Raw genomic sequence first — 26,353 nt, forward strand, 5'->3', positions numbered from 1 at the left:
CGCACTGTATCTCAGATGCGTTCAATCATCAAGCCGGAAAACTGCTGAGCGCCGGGTATCCTCAGCACCTCCTCATTTCGGTCGCCGAGGGTTTTTAAAAAGATGAGCACAAAGCCGCAAATGGGCGAAGATCGCGCACAGCGTAGGCTGTCAGGTACCTTTCATTCACACGTTATCGCACAATCTGGAAAAAGTGACCCAGCGTTACGACGTGCAAGTCGTGTACTTGCACGTCGTCGAATAGGGCATGTACCAACATGCCCAATTCGCCGCATTACTCAGGAATTAAGGTCAGTTCAATGGTAACTTGATGTCCACACTCGGCTTAGCGTCACATGGATCGTCTTGGCCTGTGTTAACCTTCGTAGTCGTGCATAAGCAGCTAATGAATTAAGTGTTGCAATTAACTAATTCAAACAAAAGTAACGTTGTAAGCGCGTTTTTGATTGCCCTCGGCGCGATTTGTCGGCTACTAGAAGACGCTAGCAGAAAGTACGCGAGACAACTAATATGCGCTCCTGCAGAAGAAAGATTGAAGCCTGAGCAAAGTACGTTGATGTCTGCCTTATCTTTTCGTGCACCTAAATCTTTCGATATCGTGAGGACTGCGGAAAGAAAAGCGAAAACTATCAAGCAAAACGTCAGAAGCCCAAACTATCAACTATGTATATTATCACTACTCGCGTAAATATAACATTTAAGAAGCCTTCGTAGACCTCGTGCTATGTATTTTATTGCGGCATTTACCTATGGTGACAAGCGGGGCCCAGTCTCACAAATCTTCTCTCACGACATTGCCGCCCACTACGGACAATCGCCAAGGTAATTGTCTCTTTACAACGCCAATTGTAATCCTGAGGTGCGAATGCCCCTACGCTGACCAACGAAAAAGCGCACCTAAGTGAAAGAAGGTTTGTGAATACGGGTCGAAATGACGAAAAAAGAGGTTATTTAAGTTAGTGGACCCATACGGTCGCCAACAAATTTGTTGACAAGCAACCATTTCTCGTAACACCGTTTTACCTTCTGGCTTCTGACATCCGCTTACATATTTATAAATGCGAACAAGCACGTTTTCTTCCTTTCTTTTCTTTCCTTCTTTTTTGCGTTCTCAGGTAGGACACGCCAGGTACACTGCAGCCTTTAAGCATTTCTGGCTGTGTTTTATAACTACTACTCGGGAAGCTTCTCCAGAACTGTCTAAAATAGCTTTAGGACTTAATAAGCATAGGAAGTGACCATAGCAAACGCTGAACAATATTTGCTTCTTGGCAGGAACGTGTGGTGGGAGATATGACTGCTATCGCCCGCTAAAAGGTGAGCTCATCGCCCGCTATTAAGGTGGGAGCTAGGCGCCAAGTCATATAGAAGAAAGCGCCGCCTCGGTCCGACGCAGTACTTCGGAAATGGCCGCGAGGCAAATGACCGCACTAGCGGACGTGTAACACGTGGCAGCGCTCCCCAGGCGTTGCAGCCATCGCTTGGTTTAATAGACTTTCGATGTCGCCACGGCCGTCTTTAGCGCAGCTCTATGTGGCGTGCCTTCCTGGCACTCCGGGAGCAGAAAAGAAAACGACCGCTTCCGACATTTCCCGCCAAAGACCCGACCAACAGAGGAGAGGGGGTGGGTGGGGGAGAGCAGCAGAAGTTGTTCAGGGCACGTACCATTTGCATATTTTTCCATACAGTGACATCGCCCAGCCATTACCGCGGCATACACCGATCGAGCCATACACGCAGGCAAGGCTTTCGTGTAAGGGACGCAGTGAAAACCGCCAAAGGGTACCAAACGCCTTTCCCGGTGGAGATCGGGTGATTTTATGCGGCAGATGCTTGTAAGGGCACGAGAGTGGAGAGAGCGTTTACGAGTGCGCGCGGAGGGAGGAGGACGAGGACACTGATGCGCACTCAGCAAAGGACGAGAACATATTTGGCCATACCGCCTGTCGTGACTCACGAAGCAAGTGTGAAGCGCTGCGAATGTGATCTCAACATGAACTAAAAGAACGTCTGGACAGCTGTTCCAGCAATGAGGAGCAAGACTCTTCATAACGGTGTATTGCGGAACGGAGGGACGAGAATTGAGGTTTATTATGCAAACTCGCATCATGCGATTATATTGCGCAGGTTCTTAGACTTAACCGAGACGCAAGTAAATGTTGACACCAAACGAAGGAGTAAAAGGTTTCAAATAAGATGTGAAAGAGTTCACCCTCTTTACTCTTGCTCACGTTGTTGAAATTGCGGCAACCGTGCGCTTACTCGCACTTGAAAACGTTGTAATACCTGTATAGCTAGGGCGCGTATAAACATTGTGCCATGCTTGAAAAGTGGCTGTATCATCAGTACCGGTAGCCATGGCGCGTTTTGTTTTATTTTCAATTTCCAAACAAAGGGTGGAAGTCTAGAAAGACGCGACTAGGAGTAGCTTTTCTGCCAGAAAGTACGGCTTTTCGCGACACTAAAACAGTTTTTGTTTTGGTTGTTGCTATCAGTGCTGCGGCTGCGACTGCTCCTGCCTTGGACGGAAGAAAAACAATACACTGACGCGTGCGCCTGGCCCTTAGAGGAGGAAACAAAGCTTCCGGTTTGAAACAGCTGCCTTTGGTTCACTGCCAATCTAGGGAAAGTCACGGACGACGTGCAGTCTGGGATCCCGGAGCGATTGGGTGAGCACGGCTCGGAGTCGGAGGCCCAATTTTTATGCACCCTGGGAGCGGCGTCTTCTTTTGCGTTTCACCTGGTGTCCCCTATCTTCCCGGATTTAAAGCTAGCTACACGTGAGACAATAGAGTCAGCCGCGGGAATTCGCACCCAGGATGTTGATCCGGCGTTCCCGGTTTATCCGACTCATCTAGTCGTACGTCTTCGTTTTACTTCGTTCACTGATGCGACGCCTTTTTTCGGGATCACGAAGCAATATAAGCTAACACTTTGCAAACAACAGCTTGAAAGGGCTTTCGTCCTTTTGTTAACCACGTGAGTAAACGTACTACAACGCCAAGCAAACTTGTCTAACGCGCAGAAACGGTGTGCCGGCGCGCATCGTGCCTAATGTTACCATTGGCGCCGCTGGTCTTAGACAGGTGCGCTCCTGCGCGTGCTTCACCAATTGAACGAGCTCAGCATAAGTGATGTGCGCCAAACTAAATGATGGGTCATGCATGATGATAACACCTTATTGTGGCTGCAAAGACAGCTATGGCTCCCTTCCCGTACGGGCAATGAAAATCAGGAAGCTCGAGTAGCGGGAGCCCGCCGTCTTGGTAGCGTATGTTGAGGCATAACGAGAGCATTATGTGAACTCTCGAACCAGCAGGCACTACGGTATAAAACGAACACCGGAGTTCGGCGGAAGCCCGTCTGGTCGGGAGGAGACATGACCAAGAAAGGCGTACACCGACCAAGTAAAACATATTAAAAGACAAGACGTTTCGGCTTTCATACGTCTTACGCGCGGTGCTTGCGCCACATGCTAAAACTTATTTAAATGGGTACTTCAATCTTTTTTCGCCCCACTGTGAACAAGGCTTCCGTATGAAGGCTGAAATGTCTTGTCTTCTAATAAGCTCTACTTGGTCGGTGTACGTCTTTCTTAGTCACGAACACCAGAGTACGCCGTTCCTGCGCTCCGGAGAGAAGTGTGCAAGGGGCTGTAAGCCCGAACCTATTAATTAGTTTAGCAAAGACAGCGATTTGTCTCGAAAAAAAAAATAAAGAAATACGTGGTCTCATCTGCATGCTTGAAAATCGAGTGGCAGCAAAAAAAAACTTTTTTTATTATCGAACAGCGCGTAAATTGCTCGTTTCGCAGAGAAATAGCAGTGAGTCACTGCGCCGTATATAGGGGTAGATCAAGGAGCCCGTGACATTTAGCGAACTGCACATTTCCATATAAGGATGGCTCCGCGTGTGTAGGCGGCGAGAGGATGTCTATAAGGAAGTAAAATTGACCTGTAAGTCCGTTTTATAACTGCCGAAGTACCGAAGACCATTTATATCAGCGCTGTGCAGTTCCCTCATTCCTTTCATACATCTCAGTGCAAGTTTTGGGTCTCTTTCCCTTTCATTTTATTTGCCTTCTTTGTTTCTCTGTATTTATGTAATATCCTCTGGTTAATCTCCCTGATGCAAGCTGCAATTACGTAATATACTTTCAAATGGCTATGTGAAAAAGAAATACTGAGCACCATGTAAACCCTGGTACCGTGACGCCAGGTTATATTTTCTCGTAACCAGTGGCAGAGTTTCCTGAGTACGCTTAAACAGCGGCAGGCACTCCGAACTTATCAGTATAGGAAAGGACGTGTACTTCGTTACCATTTTTCTCCGACACGATAGACTTTCCGTATTCACACATTGAGTGTTTTCGTCTTGAGAGAACATTACAGGGGTGCAAAAACTAGGTTCCACAAGCTTCGCAACGTTAGACTCGCAGAATTTGGTGGGTAACTCGTAGCAGTGCTCCCGCTTTCTTGCACTGCCCCGTGCCGCAGTGGCCTACGTCAGGTTTCTAGATATTGCGTAGTTGCGCGACAGGAACACACATGTCGCTTTGCTCAACGGGACCAGAAGAAGACCATCTACTGAGTCTCTCCGGAGGCCCCTGTTGCAGCTGAACTGGAAGCTTCAAGCGTATACAAGCACGGCGCGACCACCACTGCTATACGCGTCCGCGAACTATGTTTGCGTTTATATCAAAGTGTGTCCAAGTACAAAAGAAATCTGGGTGAAGAAAGTGGACGCATATACAAGCGCTAACCTGTTCAAGTTAGTGCTTGTGTGTGTTTTTTGTTTCCTTGCTTCATTCGTGTCCTCTTTTGGGCTTGAACCTCTTTTAATGTATCCGCCTTAACAACAAGAAAGAAACTCCTACGCTCATCATGTGTTACCTTCGTCTAGCTCGAAGCTATCCGACGACGTTGACTTACTTTCCGTTTGCCGTGGCCATCCCGTATTTATTTTCTTTAGCGCTCTTCAGTCAACAAAAAAGTTCTTGCTCTAGCAATTTGAGATCGTTTTTTTCCCCGTCCCTGTCAATGTTTGAAGAACACGTTGGCACGGCTTATAGTGGGGATGTCAGCGGTGAGGCTGCGCCTCGAAGGAGGACCTCGTTCTGCTTTCTCTCCGCGTACGCTCATCAGACACGGTCGACGAGACGTTCTACGGCTGGTGAGCTGCGCGCTTCATTCGAGCGAACAGCAAAACGTTCAAAAGCGGCGCTTTCCGCTGTTAACGCTGGTGTTATCCTTAGTTAGTGAAAACTTTATTCAGCTCTAGTAATTGTGTTCTTCTGCCGCTGGTATTATTCCTAAAAACAAGCACCAGAGGCGCTCGTCTTAATGACTCGCAAACAACTATTTTAGCAACTTTTCTGATGGCGTATTACATCTCCTCTATGTGGTCACGCAAACTTGGGCACTTCGTTGACCCTCTCATATACAGTCTTCTACTGTCTGATTTGAAGAAATAGGCACAAATGTCAATCCGGAAGAAGCAAACAGGTTATACAATTTTCATTTATTAGTGTTTCACGCAACGAGCGCCTAATTTCACATTAAGAATGAGACATACGGCGTGTTCTCTTAATCATTTTCAGAATGTTTCTTTCTGAAGACCACGCGGATGTTCTTTCGCTACACGTAGTAAAAAGCGAACTAAAGTAGACAGCTCTTTGGTTAAGAATTGGCGATTGCTTTCTAATTTCCTTACACTGCACCCACCAAAAGGCATACAGTACGGCAAATTAGGCCGTCCTTAATGCATTGATTCCTTTCACGTCATTCTATTCTTTCGTTATCACCAGCTACCTGAGATCGGTCGATCCTGCTGGTAACGTAGGTGGAGCACTGTTGAGACCCCCGACGAAGCCCGAAAAGAACTGGTGTTGAACCGTCACCTTATCCGGGCCCTCTTTCCTGTATCATCTGGTCGCCAAATTATGTGCTCTAATATTTCGGACGAGCTGGAGCACACTTTCTCTCCTTTGTAAACATTTACCGCAACATTTGCCAGGAGCGCTGATCCTCTATTTGGCCAAATTCACAAAGCTTTCTGGTCCCTGTGGCCGAATTGATGTTCAATTTTAATTGAAATATAGGAATAATAATGAAAAATAAAATGAAGGCATGTGGCAGAAAAGACGATTTACCGCCAGTGGCAGCCGAACCCAAAACTTCCGAATGACACCTGTGATGCTCTATCAATGGAGCAATCACGTGCGTTCTTTAGTGGGTTCCTTTCATTTAAGACTGGCACACGTCTCATTTTTCCCTCAAGACTCGTGCGACTCATGTGTGGTAGCCAATTGTGGGCTTTTTGTTTTGGTGATTTTTTGTACCACACTTACGAATGTCGTCAGGCTGAACCTGCAAAAGTTTTCACTTCGCGAGAGTGGATTATTTGAGCAAGAACTACGTAAAGAATTTGGCTAGTTTGCACTTGAACTGACCACGCACAAGCGAACGAGGACAAAGAAGAATGCAAAGAACAGTTCCCGTGAATTCATTATAGCTTTCCTCGTCCTCGACCACATGTGGTCTGCAGTCTTGGAGTCAAGAATTACGTATTTAGATTTTTGTTCAGTTCTCCCTCTATTGCACCACTAAGCACACACTTTCTACAAGCTAGATAAAGTTTCACGCCTGCCCCTCGCCTAGGATCATAAAGACAGAGGCGCTCTTTTTCGCGTACCGCTTACTGGAGGCGGGGGAAGAATGTAATGAAGAAGATTCATTTCAGAACTGCAGGGAACGAAGGAGATGAAGTGCCACTGCAATGTCAATGTGGCTGTGCGCGGCGGCAGGCTTCGACCAAGACTCAGGGCTGCACTGACCTCGTGAGCGTGACGACCACACCATGCGGGCTCGACTAGACCACAACAACGGTGTTTCGGTCCACTATGGCACCCTGCACATACACGGGATTACTTAAACTACTATAGTGTACTGTGCGCTCAGATGCACAGTGTATGTGCGTATATTACAGCGAAGCTGTTAAGGGAGGTTGCGCAACTGTTCTCGTGCCTCAGTTAAGGCCAGTGTGCGACGGCGTGGTCGATATCAAATGTAAATGCAACTCAACGTGCGCCGGAGCTACGAATTCGCTTTGAAACGTACAAAATAAATTAATATAATATGCCAATTCCCCTGTGTATATCGCGCATATCTCATTCGACTAAACAAGTACATATTTAAGAAGTTGAAAACTTTGAAGCAAGCAACTTTAGAACACATTTAAAACGTGCACAAATTCTGGCAACAAGTCTTCACAGATGGCTCAGTAAAACTCAACAGCTTTGCACCTGCAGTCACCCCCCCCCCCCGCCATCTCGGAAAAATCTGAAGAAATCAAGTAGAAAACTTCATGTGTGGCCACATCGGCTGGTGCAGAGCTTGCAGCACTCCATGCTGCACGTGGTTTCATTAAGCAGGAGCCACCGCAGCAATGGGCAGTTTTTAGTGATTCCAAGGTAGCCTTTCAGTGCATACACAGGCCAATGCGCCACGGACCCAGTGAACAAATGACCTCGGAAATTCAACAGATTAATCATTGCAGCCATCACAAGGGACATAACACATTCTTTCAATGGCTTCCAGGACATTGAAACATCAGCGGGAATGACTACGCCGACGAAGCCACCTGTTCTGCATATGAAAGTGGCCAGTGTGTCTTGATTGCGCTTTCGCGAACCGACGCTGCGACTGGCCTGCGATTTATGTCCCGTGAATGTACTTTTCTACTTTCTTGTCAATTTATATCCCCGTCCCCTCCCTTCCCAGCGTAGCGTAGCGAACCAGATCTTCTCCTCTGGTTACCCTCCATATCTTTCCCCTTTCTTCTGTCTCTCTCTCTCTCCCGTGGGACTCGAACGTTTACACCATGTGTCGTTTGCGATCGTTGTGCCCGGAGGGAAAGAGAGAGATAGAAGAGATGAACCTATATCGCACTTTCACATGCACTAAGCTACGTGCAGCATGTCTACAATCGGGCACACAAGTCTGTTGCCTTCAGGTACTGAAGGAGCGCCCGAATGCCTTTCTGGGCATGAACTGTGAGGCCAAGCGCCGAACACCTTTGCTTCTGTTAATGGCCTATTGTCCAACCTATTCAAGGCACACTGGAGAGTCTGGTGTCGGTTATCGAAGCGAGAACAGTGGCACAGAAGATGGCTGATGGTCTCTTCAGACTTGCACTTAGTGCATATCGGTGAGTCCGCCATTCTAATACGATAATTGTAGGAGTTAGTGAATGCTAATCCTACCTACAGCCGACACAGCAATGTTGCGTCACGTCGTGAAAGGTTTGCTGGTAATCTCAGTTTCAGTGATAGGCCGAGGCTGTATAAACGATGGTTAGTGTTCTGCGGTGCACGCCAGTAACTCAACGTGATGGTACGAGCGAGATTGAGAAGTTCTCTTGAAGCGTCTACACCCGATAGAGGTATAAGGAGGGTCGGGGCTCGAGCCTGGGCACGTCGGGCAGCGTCATCGACGAGGTGGTTACCAACAATTCTACACTGTCCCGGTAGCCACTGAAAAATTATATCATGTCCTCGTTCAGAAGCGGGATGGCAAATTTCGTTGATTTGGGACGCCAGCTGTTCGTAATTACCACATTGTAAACGTCGCAAGCTTTGGAGGGCTGCTTTCGAATCAGAAAGTATTGCCCATTTGCTAGGCGGTTTTTTTTTTCAATGTACGAAGAGTGGCCAGTTCTGAACCTGTAGATGTCGTGACGCGTGAAATCTTAGACTTGATTACAAGCGATTGTGATGGTTTAACAGTGGTACCCATCGAACTTTCGAGACTGAACCGTCCGTGTAAACATGGATTCGGTTAGCGCACGAACAATGCAAAAGGTCCAATTTGATCTGCATGAAAGCCACGGTGGTCAGGCTAGCCTTATTCGCAATTCCTGGAACAGCAAGGTACACAGGAGGCTTCTGCAAGCACCGCAGAGGGGATGGTGTTCTTGTTCCGGGCGAGTATTTCAATGACAAAGAGTGCTGGTTAGCCGCAATTGATCTGGAAAACGCTGCCTTGGATCTTTTCTCAGGCAAGCGAGCGAGATGGCAGTCATGAACACTGGATATATCGAACACGCGCCTCGAGTGCTCGACACCTATATAACTCGTTATTGGGTGGTTTCTCGCGGTAGCTATTGTTGCTACGGTTGAAGTACGTCGAGGTTTCCCAAGACATGTTGGAAGGGCTTGGTTTTGAATGCTCTGTAGGACACGGATGTTAGTTTTGTTAGCATAACATGGTGCACTACATCGCAAGTATCCAAGGAAGAGCATCCTGTATAGTTGAAGCGTAGATGCCAGTGATGTGCACCACATTTTACCGGCAAGAAACCTTTGTAATGGGCAATAGATGCAAGCGTCCTTTTCAAATGTGAGATGTGGGGGCTCCATGTAAGGTCTCTGTCGATAACAACGCCTAGAAATCGGTGAGATTTTGGGTATGAAATTGTTTGGTCATCCATAGAGAGAAAGAAATGATGCATAAAAATGCAGGGAGGTTAACCAGAGGTAGTTCCGGTTGGCTACCCTGCACGGGGGGAAGGGTTAAGGGGGATAAAATGAGAAAGAGAGTGCAAGGCGGAAATAGAGAGAAAGAGAGACGAGCACGAACAGACTTCGTACACTACGGAACGGTAGGGGCGGCGTTCTTAAAGTATATCGTGAAGTCCCGTAGACCGCAGGAACCTTAATAACGCGAGTAAGGTCTACAGCGCAGATGTTATTTGGGAGCACAGACCTAAAGCTTTGAGTTCTGACAGTGGACAATTGTCCGACTGGTCCAGTACTCTGCACCTCACTTGTCCCTGGGTACTATATCGCGGGCAGATGCAGATAATATGTGCGAGCGTCTCATCGCTGTTGCATGCGTCGCACATGGGGCTGTTGGCCCTTCCAATAAGGAAAGCGTATGAGTTCGTAAATGCAACGCCCAGCCACAGACGGTACAGCATGGTCTGTTCACGTCGTGGTAACCAAGGCGGTAGGTGCATCCGTATGTCCGACACATGATGAGAACGTTCGAGTTCCACAGAGGCAAAGTACATTCACAGGACACTAATCACAGCCCAGCCGCAGCGTCCGTTCGCGAAAGTGAAAACAAGACACGTTGACCACTTTCATCTAGAGATCGGGCGGCTTCGCCGGCGTGGTCATTCCCGCTTTTATTTCATTGTCCTAGAAGCCATTCAAATATTATGTTGTGTTCATTGTCATGGCTGCCATAATATATGTGTCGAATTTCTGAGGCCAGTTGTTCATTGGGTCGGTGGCGCACTGGGCCTTGTATGCACTGAAGGGCTGCCTTAGAGTCCCTAAAGACTGTCCATTGTCGTAGTGGTTCCTGATTAATGAAATCAAGTGCAGCACGGAGTGCCGCAAGTTCTGCACCCGTCGATTTGGTCACACATGAAGTCTTTAATTTGATTTCTTCAGATTTTGCCGGAATGATGACTGCAGCAGCAGAGCTGTTGAGTTTTACCGAACCATTTGTGTAGACATGTTGCCGGGATCTGTGCACGTTGTGAATGTGTTCCAAAGTTACTTGCTTCAAAGCTTGCAACGGCGCTCCAGCTTTGTTTCTGATGCCTGGAATCGACAATTGCACTTGCTGCCCGTGCTGACTCCACAGTGGGTCTGATAATTGTGTAGCATGCGTAAATTGTGATGGCAAGTAGGATCGATGCCTTACAATACTATCAACAAAAGTTGAATGTGGCCTCTTTGCTGGCAAACAAGCAAGATGGTGTGAGGATATCCTAGTCAGGTGTCGGATGTGTGCTCTCCAGACATCTGTATCAATGTAGACTGTCAAAGGAGCGTCTCTGGCAATGGCCAATGTCGCAATCAATGACGTAACTTTTAGGAGACCGAGACAAGTTATGAGTGCTTGCACACTCTGGAGTTTGCGGATATTTGTAGTGCAAGTGTGTTGTAGTACAGGTAAACTGTACCGCAGGAAGCCCAAGAACAGTGCAATATATAGTTTCAACATTGATGGTACTGTTGCGCCCAGGACTTCCCTCCGAGAAACGCAAGAAGATCCACAATGGCGGCCAAACGCTTTGCCATGTACGAGACGTGAGGGCTCGAATACAAGTTTCTGTCATTGATGACGCCAAAAAATCGGTACGTTCGTCTGTATCGTACAGTTTGGTCCGTAATCCGCCAAGCATACGGGACCATCGCTTTGCGAGTAAAAGCAACGAGCGCACATTTATCAGCTGAAGCGCTAGGCCTTGCCTTCTTCGGTATGTTGACATGGCTGTTAAATCCTTCTGAAGTCGTGCGCGGATTTGTGCACGTGTCACTCCCGAAGCCCACATGCAAATGTCGTTTGCATATACGGAGAGCTAAACGGTTTGTGGTAACGAATCGGGGAGACCAACGAGCACTCAGCCCTACCCTGTTCAACATGGTGGTCAATAGAAACGGGGTACTCAGTCATGGGCTTGTGGGTAAAAGCGACTAAGGCGCACTTCTCGGTCGAAATGCTGACGCCTTGAGCATGCAGGTACGTCTACGTAAAGGTCAGTGCTTTTTGGAGCCATGCACGCACCTGGGGACGTGTAACTGCCGAGGCTCATATGCATATGTCTTCAGCATATATGGAAAGGTTGACTGTATGTAGTAGAACCTCGGCAAGGCTAAGGATTGCAAGGTCGAACAAAGTGGCCTTAAGAACCCCGCCCTGAGGGTCGCCGCGGCAAGTGTAATTGTCAGCGGTTCGGCCATCCGCGCTTTGCGCAAAGGAGGATCTTTTGAATAGATAGCTGCGAATCCACGGAAACATCTGTCCACCAATTCCATTATTTTCTAGGGCATCAAGGATGGCTTCGTGCGTTACATTTTCATCGGCGCCTTTCACATCGAGGAAAAGTACAACCGATATACGTTTGAGGTCTTTTTCTTGTTCCATACAGATGTCACGAGGTCGATGATTTTGCCAACAGAGGAGCGGCTTCTTCTAAACCTAGCCGCGGCCTCGGGGTATATGTTGTGGCGCTCAAGATACCACTCTAGTCATGCGAGAACCATTCTTACCATGATCTACCCGGAGCTAGACAGCGCAATGGGTTGGTAGGATGCTAGGTCAAGTGGGGCTTTCCAGGCTTCAGGAGTGGTATCAATAGGCTAGACTTCCACCGTTCACGAACCACGCCATCATTCCATGACTGGTTGTAACATTCTAGAAGTTGACCTCGGCCATCTTCACCTAGGTGGCATAAAGCAGCGTTGGGGATGCCATCCGGTCCTGGCGACGATGAGCGCATGCACGTGGCCAGAGCAGCGTCCAGTTCCTCAAGTGAGAAGGGCAGACTGAATTCTAAGAAGCATGTCACAGAAAAATCGCCCAGAATTTCGCTATTGATGGTGACCCCACTATCCGCATCTTCACATGGAAATCTTCGGCTATATCGACCTGCGAACGGCCTTGATGGAGGGCTAGGCCGCAGAACGGATGTCGTTGATGTGAAGACGAGCCAAGACCACGCACCATACTCCATATGATAGAAAGTGGCTTGCCGGGGTCAAGTAATTCGCAGAACGTCTTCCACCGTTGTTCCTTCGGCCTATTCTATACGACGTTGGATGTTCTTTTGTATACATCGAGCGTCTTTAAGGTCATGAATTGACATGGTGCGCCTGTATCGCATCTCGACACTTCGAATCATTCGAAGTCGCCCAAGTTCGATGTCCAAATCAATATGTTTTGTTGTCTATGTAAAGGGGTACTTAGACACTTCCAGCACATTTACAAGTGTCCTGAATGCTGCAGACAATTCCTTCTTTGTATGCCTCTTCCACCTTTGTCTTATATATGTTGAGCACCTTACTTGTAGGGAAGTAGAAAAGGAGGAACTGCCAAACCCCGTGATTCTCAAGTAGGTGGGATTATGGTCACTGCCATGAGTCTCGATGTCAGAGAACTATCGAACATTTTAACCAAGACATCGTGACACCAAAGTCAAATCCTAGCAACTGCTATAAGGCGAGCCACGCAAGCACGTTGGTCTGCCATCGTTTATAATGCTGAATTCGTGGTCGGAAGCAAATTACACAAGTTTTTTACCCCTGCAGTATATTCTAGAGCTTCCCCAAACGAAATGATGAGCATTAAAGTCACCAGTTATAGTCCAGGGTCCAGCATTCGCCGTTAAGATGTCTAGCAGTCGGTCGCCGTTGAAGCGACTAGATGACAAGATACAGGCGCCGATAAGGACATAAATCATCTGAGCGTACTGTTCGATATATATTTGTCTAGTCGATGGTTTGTCTGCAGGCCACTGCCTCATGTTCTTTTGGGAGATGGGAGCTTTGTCAAGTCATGATACAGTGGCTTTTTCCCCCAATCTCCTCAGTCATGTGATGTAGCACATGTCCGGAACAAATAAATGACTCAAAGTCGCTTACACAGCTTCGCTGTCTTTGATGTATCATTCGCCAATATTGGCATATATCTCCATAAGATGTTTTGCTTCATTTCACGTGCTACGATTCGCCACGGGTGTTCTGCTCTCTGATGTCTGTGCAGTGATGAAGCTAGCAGAAGCTATACATGCACCATTGAGTCATTTCCGTATGCATTCGAAATCAGTAATTACTTGATGTGGTTTGTACGGCGTCAACTCATCTAAGTTCGCGCAGAGGTCGTTTTACGAAGGATGCAAGGAAGCAATATTAATTTTCTGACCAAATTAACACCAGCAATACACAGGGATTTTAAACGTTATTCGCGGAAAGACTCAGTCTCCGCACAGTGGCAGTTTTGAGGCAGTGTACGAACACTCCTCTGCAGCGAAACACGCACAGCCCGCGTCAGTGAGCGTTTCCCGTGCGACCCCTGAAAGCTGTCAGGGCGGTGCGGCCCAAGTGGCTCCGCATGCGCGTGTTTAGCCGCCGACGAGCCAGGAACCATGTTGCGCTGCGATCGATGACTCGAAATAGACGGCGACGGCCCCCGCGCACATCATAAGCGCTCCGTGTGTACGGCTGGGACCACAGACAACCTGACAACAGCACGCGATTATGACTGCTTGCGAAGATGACGTGCTTTGGAGGCCATTTGTAAGTAAATTTAATGAATCGGGAACAGCCACGAGAACTGTTACGTGCATCTAATAGGTAGCAAAGCTAGAGAAGAGTGGCAATAACAGCGCAACTGCGTTCGTTGGAACCGACTCTGACCGAGCACGATAAACTGTGCGCAGCGGTATATTTAATTACTGCAGGGAAAAAAGCATGACACATGGTCGATGTGATCGACGATGCCGGTCATGAGTCGTGTTTCTTCGTTATGTGCTGTCTTGGTCATACTCTGCGGGTAGTAATCAGTCATCCGCAAGTCATTAGGCAGCTTTAGTTGGGCGTCCGCAACCACGCACGTACAAAGCGCGCGAAGTTGTGCGTGCGTAGCGGAGGGTACGCGCACGATACGGCAATAGTTGGCCGGACGCATAAGTTGAGAAGGGAATTGTTGACTTGCAAGCGTAGGAAACAGTAGTGTGCTACTCAGCGCCGCCAAATGCCACCTTCTGAAACTGTGTATTCTATATCAGCCGCCACTCAGTCAAACCACAAGCCGGAGTCACATCTTCGGCAAGAACGATATCGAAAAATGAGCTCTCGTGGACACACGAGAACACGTGAGAACGTTCCGCAAAGCCCGCTGAGCCCGCAGCGGAGGCTACGCAGCTTTTGAAAAGCTGCGGGCGCCCGCAAGATACCGTGGGTGCTCCTGCGTAATGCGCATGCGCACTGAAGCCTCCACGGGTTGGCTGCATATGCAGAGCTACTGCGGACGCCCAACTAAAACTGTCTACTATTGAGGTGACGTACGTTTGTCTAGCAGGTTTATACGTGCAAGTAAATTGAAGGGACAGTCAAGTTATATACAAATTTCTGGGGAAACAAAAATAAAGCGGAAAGTTTGGCGAGTTGGTATACATTCATAATCGTAACAGCGCGAACAAGACGACGACGGAGTGAAAGATGTCCTGTGTCCTTTCACTCCGTCGTCGTCTTGTTCGCGCTGTCACCATTATGAAAAATAAAGCCTTTTGTTTTTTCATGTACGTTCATCGCCCCGGGTCGTCATTGCAGAAAAGTTTAATTCTGAAAACACAAATGTTACGGTGAAATTGGAAGCAATGCAACGCACGCTATATGAACACATTTCTTTGCGATCACGAACCCATTTCTTTAACGCTATGGTGACAGGATTCAAGTTCTCGATGGGCAAGAATGTAAACGCACATAAACACATGAGCCAAGACACGCGCGCCTGCGGTAGAAAGAGCACGCGAGCTGCCTTCACCGGCTGCGAAAAGAAACCGGCACGTGGTCAGAATTCGCAAAGGGGAGGAGAAGCGGTGAAAGGCCGTCCCTTGGCGAAACTGGCCGAGACCGAAGCGCTGGCCGCAGCCGTCGCGCTGCCATCTCTGCCCTCGCGCTGTTCTGCCGACGAGACAGAATGTGTGCGCTGGTCTTTCGAGGTCGATGACGGCTGGCTCATACAAAGAAAACAAAGAAGGAAGAGCCGCGTTCAAGCTATGCTCGCAGCATTCAGCTTGAAAAGGGCCTCACCAGTTCTTGCCGTTCTTTTCGCGCTCCATGAGCGGGCCTTTCAAGAGATCGTTTTCTTTCTTTCCTATGACTTTGGCGGCTGCAGTGGAAGGCCGTTGTCCCCTTTGGATGCCCAAATGGACATGCTTGTTATACAAGTTACATCGTAAAACGACGGTCCGAACGGTGCCTACTTGCGTGGGCGCAATGTTTTGGATGCTTCTCGCAATGCGCGACCAAAAATGACATGCAATTAAAGATTTTTTTATAGCTGGTCACGAAACGGGTAGAGCACATCAGTGCCTATAATTTTTTTTTTCGTGCAAAGTAAACAACCGCGGTGTTCGCATTATACAATGATTCCCTTTGCAGCATTCACTTCCATTGCTAGCAGCCACTACGCCGAATGACCGATTGCGACAAGGCTGGCGCCGCATAACTCGGCTACATGCCAAGAAGCAAACATCACGCGGTTGGAGCATTGTTGGAATGGAATATCTTGTGCCAACTTAGCTTCATTTGAAAATGCTCGTTGTTTGTCAACAGCACAGCAGCGTCGTAACTGTTATATTTTAGCAGTATATTTAACTAGAAATGAAAGAGCACCCCACGAGTTAAGCAACGTGCATGGTGTCGTTTTGTGGCTATGTTTGCCTTGGTTACCCTCCTCGTCTTTCATATACCACGTGTCTTTCTCTGCAACACATTACACTGTAAAAGTACCGTTCCAAAAATTATTCTTTCAAGGACGGATCACTGTGCTCTCAACAAACTGCTACCCTTTACGTTCACAAAGTGCCAAAGCTTTCCATTAGTATGTGAACTTCGCCATTGTCTGGCCACCTTCGCTAATGGTATGTCCAGCATCAGGATTGGCTTAAATTTACTCTTCGGAACAATGCTAGCGTAAGAGGATTATTGAATTTGGGCTCAGATTATGTTTATTAAGCGCTTGTAAAATGACTCATTTAAAAAGACAGCTTAGCTTCACTTTTTTTATAATAACGGCACAAGTGCGATAAAAGCAAATTGAGATTCACTTGACCCTTGTACATACGTTGTTACTGAGACCCTAATGGTTCAGTGTCGACGGCTTTTTGATGTTGAACGCCATAGCAACCAGACTTTGGGGGAGCTTAAATGAAAGAAAGAAAAGACATTCCGCACATTTATTTGGGTGCATGCTAAGACACCCCTAAGTCGTTCTCATACACCCCCCCCCCCTCGCTACTGCACCCCTTGTAGCCCAGGTGTTGCTTCGGACGCAGTGAGTTTATCAAGGCTCGTATGCACAATGCATTTAGACCGCAAGAGCGGTTCGTAAGAGCAGTGGCGTAGCTAGGTCGTCTGGCACCCGGGGCCTATAGGTCTTCTGTCACCTCCCCCCCCCCCACCCCCGGCTGTAGTCGAGGAAGGCGAGGATATCGACAATTTCCGGGTGTCTTCAGACGTATATGACACCCCCCCTTCTGGCCCATTGCACCCGGGGTACGCCACTGCGTAAGAGTATCGGTCAATCACCAAAATGGGCATAGTATTAGCGAAGCTATAGCCAGGCTGACGACAAAGATTGCTTTCGAATCCAACGTTTTGTGCCTTCGTCCACTGTCGTCACCTGACGAAAAAAAAAAAGAAAAGAAAAACGATACCTTTTATTATCACTCTGCTCGGAGCTGCTGACCGCGCTGCGCTTCATTCGAGTATGTTCCGTAGACAGACAGGAAGACAAAGAACTTTAATGACAAGGTCCTGAGAAGCTTTGCCTTAGGGCACAGCTGCGGGCCGCTCCCACGTGGGGACTCGTAGGCCGAGCCTAACCGCCGCATCGTGGGCTCTCTGGACGAAAATCAAAATCTAAGCGCGACATCAATGTTTATAGTTCGAGTGCCTATATACCGTAAATACTACATACGAAGTCATCCAGCTCCATCTTGTATTTTTTGTCTCGCCTTCTGCCGAGCCCACATTTATGCATTTTGTTTTTGTTCGCGTGAGGGTTGCCTTTCTCCTCAGATATTTTCCGTCCATGCTAGGAAGTATCATTCCACAGCGTCAGTGCATATTGCTGAATCGTTGTAGGGAAGACGGTACGAGAAAGCTGCGGGCATCATCACGAAAATTGACAGTGATTGGTCGGCCGAGGCGGAACCCGGCCATGTCGTGAATCCCAAACGGTCACTACTGACTGGCCGGCTGGCCCGCCGGCGCTGGCACAGCGATGCTCGTCGAAACAAAACAGCCGCAAGAAAAGAGAGAAGAACCGGCAGAGACCAGCCGAAAGCGAGTGTTTCATCGCCTTGTTGCTCCTCCTGTTTCTGTCGTCGTCTCAGCCCCATCCATGCGGCCTTCTCTCTTCTCTCGGTGGTGGTGACTCTGACTGAATGGCAACGCTCGCCACTTCCGGAAGATGTTGGCGTCCGCCGCCTGAAAACGACAGCAGTATAGCCCTCCGAGTGGGAGAATACCAAGGAGCCGCGATTCTGAAAAGAACTCGAACGAATCTAAGTACGCGCGGTGAGTATACGATCGGCGGCTGCCCCGAGTGGCCCGCTGCCTCCGTGCCGAGCTCTCCAAATGGCCTCTATGGAGGCGCGGCAATATTTCACCTTCGCGGGGACACGCGTTCGGCCCGTCGGGCGCACTTGACAAGACCCCGCCGTACACTGGCGAAAATGGCACGGTTCGGAGCGCCGGAACTGCGTCCGTGCGACTCGCCGTGGCTTTTGCTCGGCTTGTCCGGCTATGTTACGGGCTTTATTTCACAGTGGCGCGCTTCTCTCCTCGTCCCCCTTTGCACGCCGTGCAGAAAAGGTAATTTGCATCGTTTTCAAGGCTAGCAGCATAGGAGACTGTGTCTTCCCCCAACTACGGCAGTGTCGCCATTTTTTTCTCGTCCTATCCTAACCGCTGGAATTGGTACCAAATAACCCAAGTGAACGTTTGTTTAGACAAGTTACAGCAGTGGTTTTCTGGCCATTCATAACGAAGTGGTGCTGCAGGTAAGATCATCGTGGTGATGGTAGTGTTACGTTTTAGCACTCACGGTCCAGTTCATTTCCTTTAGAAAAATAAAGAGAACAAATACGATGCTCAGGCATCAATCCAGGAGTTCAGATATCGAAAAGAATGGTGGGAGCATGGTGTCACGTCAAGAGGCAAACCATGAATCAGCATGTCACCTGACATCTCAATGACAGGCGATTTTCATCATTGCCGTTAATGTTGCCGAGCACGTATGAATGCCAACATAAAAGCATGCGGAAAGTTACAAAGGAATTATCGTCTTTGTGTTCTTATGTTAGGAACAACCCGCCGTGGTTGCATAGTGGCTATGGTGTTGGGCAGCTAAGCACGATGTCGCGGGATCGAATCCCGGCCACGGCGGCCGTAGTTGGATGGGAGCGAAATGCGTAAACACCCGTGTACTTATATTTAGGCGCAGGTTAAAAAAACCCCAGGTGGTCCAAATCTCGGGAGTCATCGACTACGGCGTGCCTCATAATCAGACTGCGGTTTTGGCAATTTTGGCACGTAAAGCCCCATAATTTAATTTTAGGAGCATTTAACTGATAATTGTGGCGTTTTGCTTGCCCACTAAGCTCGCTGTCTTCCGTCGCACACTGAGATCGGGGGGGGGGGGGGGGAGTGTTTGATCCTGGTAGCAACTGCGTATTACACGGCCGCGCGCGCACTATCTTGAAATGATCTGCCTTGAGGGCAGAGTCTAGGCGCTTCAACGACTCATACCTTTGTGTGTGCTGTGTTCTCACCGCTCAGGTTGCGTTGAAACGACAGACAGCACTTAAAGTCACTTCGCTCGCTGCTGCGCGGCAGAGTCTATGTGCGCGGACGACTCATACCTTTGTGCGTGCTGCGTTCTTGCCACGAGACGAACATGGTACCTCCACAACGCACACGCAACCCGCAGTAACTGCCAGAGAAAGTCTACCTAGCGCGCCTCTTCCTACCCTCCTCCTCCACGACGCTTCACCTTCTGCCTTCTTCCCTGCTTCGCTCAACGTCATCTAGACTTTCCATTAGGTGGCGTTCCTTTGCCGGGCGCTCTTAGGGTGCCTCGATGCGCGCGCCCCCGCTTAGGGTGAGGACATCTGCGTCGTCTGCTACGGCGGCCGCCATTCTCGCTCCCACTGCATGCTCGTTCTCGCGGAGAACGGACTCCTCCGCTTTCCGGCTCCCTATCTCACGCTCGGCAGCGACTGGGGCTAACCCCCTTTCTCCCGCGCTGTTATGCGGAGGGCGTTAAAAGGCTGAATGGGCATTTTTCTTCGTGAACGGAGGCGCGGTAAACAGGATTGCATGGGAAACCTCACTGATGTCCCAATGCAAGTGAGTGAATTTGATCGGTAAGAAAATTCAGCCGACGCGGTCAATGCAACAACGTCTTGGTTCTGCACGCTTTGAAGAAACAGCATCAGCAACGGTAATAAAATATAAAGTCCCCTTTTCGTCTGGTAACAGCCAGATGAATACAAAAGCTGTTACCCAAGCAAACATGAAATCATTTATTCAGTGCTTATGAAAACACACAAAGTTAGAGATTTGTGTTTAATGGGAACGTGAACACTGAACATTATTGCACTTTTTAAAAGTCGACATTTATGTTAAATAGACCGTAATTGATAAAATAGTTGTGATCACTATATATATAGATGCAGACTTCAGACTTTGAAGGAAAAGGCTCGCAGAACTGCAGATTCCAGCTTGCTTACGCAAGGCTGACCCCTGCACAAGTCTTGCTTCCGTGGCCACTAGGATGAGTGCTCGGAATTTGTCGGAGATGAATTCGGAGCCTCACTCTGGCATATGCAGCAGTCAGCATTTTGCTTATTCGTTCTTTGTGAGCCATGCATGTGTTCACTGAGGGTTTGTCTATGCCTTCGAGATAGGCTATCAGAGAACGAAGTGGCGACTTCATGGTGAAAAATTTGCCTGTGCACCATGAGTTGACAGCGGTGAAATGTTCCTCGTAGTTTTTTAAAGTTTTCATGACATCAGCGCTTGGATATACGAGGTTTTGCCCATCCCTGACGTATTCCTTGAGTGCAGTCAGGGAAGCATACTGATCGTCAGGCTTGCCAAGGAGAGCAGCCTTGCACTGCGGACAAGTTATAGATTTCAAAATTCCTTTCAAAATAAAACCGCCAAGGTAAAACAAGATGCGGCACTCGGTTGACGTGAGCTCTTCAATGAACAGAATTTCCGTGTCGTTGATTTCATCGACTTCGCTTTCTGCACATTCCTTCTTGCTATGTGCAAGCAGATCGACAAGGTATTCGCGGTCGTCAAGTTCGTAGCTTGTTGATCTCGGAGTGTGAAGAAAGTGGCTGACGCTGACGAGTCGGAGTGCACACTTCAAGTCATACGCAGTGGGCACTGGCTTCATGAGCCGCACCACAGAAAAAAGGTTTTCTAGGCAGTCTTGCAACAGCCTGCTCGTGAGGAGGAATTCATACCCTTCACTGCCAAGAAGCACTTCTTGAAGGCGAAGGACAGCCGTTGTCGCAATTAGGACCCCTGCTTGCGATGGCTTCCACTGAGATCCAGTGCCCATTTTCAGTTCTCTGATGGTGTCTGTTGCCGTGCGTAGTGTGTCCAAGGCGGCATGATATTTAGTAATGTTCCTGCGGCTTAGCGCCATGGTGGGATGACGCGATGACATGAGGGCATACCACCTAGAAACGAGGTCCATAAACCACGCTGTTGTTTCGGCCTCTGGCTCAATCACTCCTTCTTTTATTAGGAACCGAATAGCTGGTGGGGCTTCACGGAAGAGCTGGACAGCGACTCCTACTTTCATTTTGGTGAAGTGCCCACAACTAATGTGGGTTTCTGACAAATTTGGTGCTACCTTAAGTTCGTTGGCTGCGTCATAATCCAAGACGGCCTGTACATGCTCCAATTTCACCTTCGAGGCCGTCAGTCCGTTCCTGCTTACTGTAGTATCACTGAGTGTGAAAACTTTTGAGCTTAGAAGCTGTCCTTTCAGGTTCTTAAGGACATGTGCCGGGTCCGAGATGAAAAAAAGTTCCTTCCCTTTTAAGGTTGGGTGAGGTATTGAGCACGAAGTTGTCGAATGGCGGTGGCTCGAAAAGCCAAATTCTCTCCACATAGCGCGGTTTGCTGCACCCATGTCACATGTGATAACACGGACTCTTAGAGAAATCTGGCTGCATATCTGCACTATTTCCAGGACATATGCCTTGAGTACAGAGCCGTCCACGTGCCTACCAGTGAATTCATAGGCTATCACTTGCTTCCATCTCTGGTTTACCCCACCTAGCATAAACACCAAAGCATGATTGGCTGGCTCTTCAGGCTTTGAGGGCAACGTCGTTCCTCCCAGAAGCACGTCTTCGCCACGGTCGAGTTCAAATCCGGGTGCTATCTCCATTTCATCTAAAAAGAGAACGCAGTCTTTCTCCACGTCCTCCATTCCCTCTGCTTTCGACCTCATGACGTCGATCACTTCATGCAGGATACCTGGCAGAAACTTCAGGCCCTGAATTCTTCTTGCTAACGTTCTGCTGGATGGAAGAGGGTAGCCAATCTTTCTGAGTGTTTCATACCCGGTGGTTCCACAAGCAAATTTATTTTTAAACCTTGCTTTACTGTTTGCGCTGACCACGAATTACCATGATTGTTGTTCCGAGAAAGAGCACGAATTTGGTCTTCATTTAAAAACTTCGTATTTCGTGAGAAATTAGTTGCCTCTTTCTGCAGCTTGCGTACCTGCATCTGTAGTTTTTTGACAGTGTTCTTAGATTCGTTATGATGTTGTCTAAGCTTATTATTGGCTGCTGTGAGATCTGCAATCTTCTTCCTAAGCTCAGCTGCCTCAGAATCGAGGGGTTGGGTCGCAGTAACTATTGCAGTTTCTTGAAGCCGTGCATCCCTGGGGGTCGAAGTAAGTTGCCCATTAGCATTGTTGGTTTCCGTAGCCGCCAATCTCTCATTTATCTCCCCGTCTGACGAAGAATCAGCGGGAGAAAATTCCTGCGTAGTTGAGGGAAGAACGTTTCTCACTTCTCGTGAAGAATTGTGTGCGGCTGCGTCGTCACTGAATAATGCAGGCACGTGTGCATTTCGTTCCCTTGGTGGCCTTCGCTCTTTAGGAAGTTCTGGAAACAGATAAATAAGAAAAAATGCCCATTACATATATTTAAGATTGTGTTAACTAAAAGCAGAATAGAAGGCGCGCCAGAAAATTTAATATGTATGCGCATGAATCGTTTCCTCACATAACTTTTTCAAATGTAGATAATGAGCCGATAAGCAACGTGGTAACAAATACCAGGGTCAGGAGGCATCTCACCTTTGAATGGGAACACCGTTGGTACAGCATTAGGCTTGAGCTTCTTCCACCCATCCGCGCGGTTCTGTTCGAAGCTGCTGGCTTCGAAATGAGCCTGCAGATGAATTTGATATTGAAATTAGCGGCGCATTTCCGGCTCGATAATGAAAACAATGAAGGCAGCACGCAAGAGAACACAGTAGTCCAAATATCAGTCGAATTACTCGAATGAAAGCCTCAATCTGCACATAACATATCCTGTCTATCTCATTCACTGACTTAATCCGCCATCGCAGAACGAAGCGTCGGGTTAACAGGCCAAAGAACAAATTAGTCGAAATATCAGGCGAATTACTCGAATGAGCGCCTCAATCTGCACATAACAACGATCTCTGTTAATCTCATTTACTGACATAATGCGGCGTCGTAGGACGAAGCGTCCGGTTAATAGGCAGCGGAAGCTACCCAACGCCGCACACATGTCAAAAACAACTTCAGAAATCGTGAGTGAATTAATCAAAATTGGTTCCTGGACCATCCATTTGCACAGTAATTGCCACAGCTTATGTGCCCTTGCTTGTCCTCATGCTCTGTGCCTTGATGCAATGTTTGGGCCCAGACCGCAATTCGCTGGCAAGCGCCTAGTAAAGGCAATTACCTTTGAATGAAAAGAAGCGGCGAAAGCACGCGTGGTACGTATTCCCCAGCGGACACGTGTCGTGCAATTTCGGATGCGAACAAGCAAGCGGCAGACAATGGCCTGTACCGCGCTGTAGTGAAACTCATTTACTTTGTTTTAGTGTTTCACGCAGCTTTTTTAAGCCGAGCAAGAAGAATATTGAACGACACTTAGCTGCCCAAACGCAACAAAATACAAATAAATCGCAACAAAAACAGCACTGAACCAACATGTGGCACTTACGCTGCAGACACACGAGGAGTTCGTCGGTTGCCACTTGTCACGCTTGACTCGCACCAGCCACAGAAGCCGCCTTTTTGGGTCCCTTGGAAAATGGAACATCCTCCAACCATTTCTCGAATGGTTGGAGCACTGAGGAACACAACATCCAGGCATTCTACGCCGATGAAAGCCGCGCGAACGCAGCAGCGTTTCGAGGACGCCCGCACAGCAGCGCGGCGAAGTCGACGCGGGCAACGCAATGGCGGAGGGAGCGCGCGAAAACAGGTTTAGGCGGCGCCGGCTGGTTCAAAGGGTGACCTCACCCTAAGCGGGGGCGCGCGCATCGAGGCACCCTAGGGCGCTCTGCGCGCACAGAGCCCTCCTTCGGACTTTCCCCGGAACGCCATTCTCACATTCACCTGCCTTCCTGCTCCGACGCCCCCTTCCTTCGCGGCTTCAAACATCACATCGCCGATTTCACTGGCCAGCCATGAACGCTTGCGCGTAAAAAAAAAAAGAAAAAAAAACATCCGCCACTTTGCTCTTACGAACATAAGCAGATATAAAATAAACAGCAGCTGTATGAGCTCGAAAATGCGTTCTTGCGGGGGAAGCAGGGGTTATAAAATGCGCATTTTTTACTCGGGGCCAGCACGAAAAAGCTTCCGACTGGAAAACAGACGTATAGAAATGAATAGCAAGTGTTTTAGCATTATTCATTAATAATTGAGTTCTGTTCATGCTACCCCAAGTTCTATCACTGAAGCACAGACGAAGATACTTGACTCCCCGGCAAGTTGGTATTACGATGAAAAAGCCGTTTGTCAATGGAAGCGTGTCAAGCACTCTGGAGCAAAAACACTATAAAAGCAGAAATACACGAGTCCTGGTGATGCGGACTCGTGTGATGCGGCAGTGTGCTTTGCCTGGTTAAGCACTATGCGCGAGCCAGGTCTTGCAAAATTATTGCATGCCCTTCCCTGCACTTATCACGCCAGTAGCAGTGAACTTAGCGAAGTGCCTTGGCAAGTGTCTAACGCACAGCGTACTTGGCTGACGTAAAAATGAACATAGAGATTGGGAACATACACGGCCATTATTACTTCTGAAATATCATCTCTTGCCTGAAATGATAACAAACTCACCTTGCAGCGTCAGACAAATGGGAGGAAGTTACGCAAAAGAATAATCCAAGTGCTCGTAAGTAAACTTGAACTCTACCATGCAGCTTCATGGAGCGGTTCCAGCCGCCGAAGGCTAAATGTGGCGCCGACTTATTCCTCGCCTTGTTAAAGTGAGAAAATTGGGATCTATGCTTTTTCTTCGGTTTCAATTTCGCCAACAGAGAAACTAATATGGAGTGCTACAAAATGAGAAAAGAGAACAAAACGTCATATTGGTTTCGTACCCTGGGGTACAATTATTATAGCGACGTGATTAAGGCACGCTGGCTCGGTTATTGCGATTTTAAATACCGCGTTTCTGGTCTGAGCCGAAATTACCAAACAAGGGTAGAAATTCGTAAGGATTCCTCTTTTTTTGTCATGGTCGATTCATTTTGCCTTTCGTCATTTGTTCGCATGACGCCGTGACTTGGCTATCGCTGCGACTGCTCACTCACTGCTAGGGATAAAAAGTGAATACAATCGGAATTACATTATCCTTACAAAATACGGCCACTAAATAGAATTACAAATCCAGGTAACTTACCGTAGTATATGTTAAAGTGAATGAATAAAGGCAAGGCGCAGAAGACCAGGACTGAAGAAGGACACAAACGACCGGACCGGCGCCTGTGTCTTTCTTCAGTCCTGGTCTTTTGCGCCTTGCCTTTACTCATTCAAGCACGAACCAACTAGCCCAAGCAAGAGCATTACTTAAAGGGACACTAAAGGTTACCAGAAAGTCAAGTTAAAGTGGTGGAGCAATGTTCTAGAACGTCTAAGGCGTCAATATAATCGCGAACAGAGCTTTAGTAACCGAGAAATTGAGGTAAATGCATGACACGATTTGAGACCCCCCAGCGACATTCCGGTACTAAACCGATGACGAAAGGTCTTCCCGTAGTTTATGCTACTAATACTCAACTACTCGTATTAAAAATATCATTTCATTCGATTATAAGACGGAAGAAAATGCTACTTGTCTACGTCTACTCGATTCTAACAAAAACTAAGATTTTGACGTTACCCTTCAGTAGTATGGGTGGTCGAAAGGTTTCGTTTTCGCTCGACTCTGCGCGCACGACTCTGCGCCGCGCACGCTTTGGAGTTTCAGTACTTTCGTTATCGCGTCGTGCTGTGAGGGTTCTGCTGGCTCGCGAAACTTTCATTTGGAACAAGCAGCGAGAATGCCACGTCCATGTGATGTCGTGGGAAGCCCTCGTTGCTTTCCCGCTCCGGAGAGCCGGTGTCGAGGCCGCCGTCGTAGTACGCAACGACGCCGGCAGTGCGAGCCCTCAGCAGCAGGTCGCGCTCGTCGGTGCTCAAATCGCTGAAGTTGAGCCCACCATCGCGAGCCAATCTGTCTGTGTCAGGGTCCATTGCGACGA

At 48.2% G+C, this 26,353-nt stretch overlaps 1 long non-coding RNA gene across 1 annotated transcript; it reads right to left on the bottom strand.

Annotated features, from left to right (window-relative positions):
• Positions 1-22,214: 22,214 nt before the first annotated feature.
• LOC139049053 (uncharacterized) lies at positions 22,215-24,280 on the bottom strand. Its single transcript, XR_011508084.1, has 3 exons — positions 23,824-24,280; positions 22,923-23,016; positions 22,215-22,728 (listed from the first exon to the last, which is right to left on the bottom strand). It is a non-coding gene; the product is annotated as an uncharacterized lncRNA (long non-coding RNA).
• Between the last annotated feature and the right edge of the window lie 2,073 nt (positions 24,281-26,353).

Source organism: Dermacentor albipictus, chromosome 1, assembly GCF_038994185.2.
Source record: "Dermacentor albipictus isolate Rhodes 1998 colony chromosome 1, USDA_Dalb.pri_finalv2, whole genome shotgun sequence".
Taxonomy (NCBI): Eukaryota; Metazoa; Arthropoda; class Arachnida; order Ixodida; family Ixodidae; genus Dermacentor; species Dermacentor albipictus.